Genomic DNA, 2,920 nt, shown 5'->3' with positions numbered 1-2,920 from the left:
TTCTTCGGACCAACAATTTCATTCAAAATTTAACTATTTGTTCCAAATATGTTATAAGAAAAAGCCACATGCTCTCGTATATTAGATTTCCTAAATGCTAAATGTTGTATGAACGAGAGACGTTGTAGATTTAACTTCTTCATTATCAAATATTAACAATTAACATTAAACAACAATTAGAGATAACATGGATTTAGGATTAAAAAATAGCACGAGAGAATATATATATATATATATATATATATATATATATATATATATATATATATATATATATATATATATATATATATATATATACACACACGCAAATTTAAATGATTCTATGTGGTATTTATAAATGAAACTACTGTAACCATTTTTATTTATCTATACGAAGTTAAAAAATATATATTTTTAATATTTATAGTGTAGCTTAGCAATAAAATATTTATTATTATTATTATCAACATCTACAAATTTTTAATATTATAAATAATTAATAACAAGATATAGTCATGAACTAATATATGAATATTTGAATAATTTTCTGTACTAAAGTGTGTATCAAGTAAATAATGTTTAATCTGCATAATATTGGTTTATGCTTGGAAACAATATGTATCATATTGAACCAGATGATATCCAAGAGTTCAATCTTAACCAAAATCTAGTATGACATGAAGAAATGCAGAACGGATTCATCTATCACGTCCAAGTTGATTTTTAATTGGATAAATTTATATTTTGACAACATTTTTTTTAATTTTAATATCATCTACGTGTCATTTTGTGATTGGTCATTGATGATGTTTATGATTGTTATTATTGATTGTGGAGTAATTTTGGATCAATCACAGAATAACACGTACGTAGATGATGTTAAAATATTATCAAAAAATGTTGTGAAAGCATCATTAACCTTTTTAATTATATTGGTAGTTTGTCAAATACAATTTCGTATCTAATTATATTCTAACGATCTAGGAATTAGACTATGTTATTCTATCATTTTCAATCCCATGGATTACTATATTTATTTATGTTAATTAAATTAAATACTAATTAGTCATTAATTTATATATATATATATATATATATATATATATATTTTTTTTTCTTTTTTTTTGCAAACTAATTATTCTAAAAGTAAATTAAAAACTAAAATTTCATTAATTATATGAGAAAGTATAATTACTATGATAATTTTTATTTGGAGATTTGCTAAGATTGTTGGAACTTAGTCAGTAATAATAACTGAAACGATGACTGTGAGAGCAGAAAACCCAAAGGCGAGACAAGTTGCCATTGCCACAAATAATTTTCATTCCTATTAAAGATTTGAAATATTTATTACACCGTTTTGTTTTTAATAACATTTAAGACTTATTGTTTAGCTAAAACTCATTTTCTTTATGTCTAAACAGGGAGTTTCTTTCTATACCACCACGTTATTCTTCCTCCACCATCGCATTTCACAATTGTCCTCCAGTAAAAAACTTAAAAGGAATAAAAAGAAATCGTTGAGAAATGGATGATCACCTTCAACAGATCTCTATTCCCGTTGATGAATATTGACATTTGTTGAAGACATAACGGATCTCTATTAGAAATATTGACATCCGTTGAAGACTAATTATCTCTAATTCCGTTGATGTTTTCTAATTATTTTGTATAAGAAATTAATTTTTATTATTTATAAGATGATATAAAAAAATTATTAAATCAATCACAAATAAAATAATGATAAAGTTTAAATAAATAAATTTACAAAAAAATAATTAATAATGTAAGAATAAATAAAAGAAGTGAAACTGGAAGGCTAGATATGAGAAGTCCATTGCGTTTTCAAACAGATATGGAAAATTCAACAATAGAATTGGAAATCGTTGAGCCATATCCGTTGAGCCTCTTTCGATCTCTCCTACAAAATAATCACCCCCGCAACAGCACACTATAAATGTCATAAAACAAGTAAATATACATTCAAATCAGAAACCCAACATCAAACACTACCAACATTAAACAAGTAAATTAAAACACCAAAATATTGGAACGAAGAGATAAATCAACCTAAATTTGAAAACCAAGCTCAAAAATAAAAGCACAGATAGACTGAAATAGATCCTTTGAATTTGAAAAAGAGATGAAGAGAAGCAAGAGAAAGAGAGGAGGAGAAAAAATTCAAAAGGGTTTAAAAAAAAAGTTAAAATTAAAATCATTTTTACCAAAGGTCATTCTAGTAAAATAAAAGAATTTGGGGAGATGCAGGGAGAAATTGGAGAAAAAGAGGCCCAACAACACCATAGAACTTCCGAACAGTGCCCAACCCAAAATCTTCAGCCTTAAAAGTCCATGATTTCATGGGCTGGAGGCTAAAATAAGCTGGGGTGTTGCTCCCTCCACCACCTAAAATGCTCCTTCACCTTTCCATTATTTTCTTTTATTTCAAAAATATTTTACATCTTTTTATTATTATTTTTATTCCAAAAACACCCTATTATCTTTAACAATCTTTCTTTTTCTCTTTGCATTGATGAGCTTTCATTGCTCAGATTTGAACTTCTGATATATTGGAAAATATAATAAAATTAAGAGGAAATTTCAAATTAGTACTTCTACCACTACCATTTTATAAACTTAAAAGTTATATGCAAATACAAAATAATAAACATAATAATAATAATGAAGAGCTAAATAAATTCTAAATCTTTAACAAATAATTTTTCTTGTATATTTTAAGTATTTAATAATATTTTTATATTATTTATCTAATAAATTAAATACTTTATTCAAATTATTTGAATCATGTCAGTAAATTAAAATATAATATAATGTTAAAAATTATATATATTAAATGTAAAACACTCACACAAACACACACACACAGATATATATATATATATATATATATATATATATATATATATATATATATATA

This window comes from Vigna radiata, chromosome 8 (assembly GCF_000741045.1).
Source record: "Vigna radiata var. radiata cultivar VC1973A chromosome 8, Vradiata_ver6, whole genome shotgun sequence".
In the NCBI taxonomy this organism is placed as follows: Eukaryota; Viridiplantae; Streptophyta; class Magnoliopsida; order Fabales; family Fabaceae; genus Vigna; species Vigna radiata.
The sequence above is the reverse complement of the archived record's forward strand: the minus strand, read 5'-3'. Positions refer to the sequence as shown.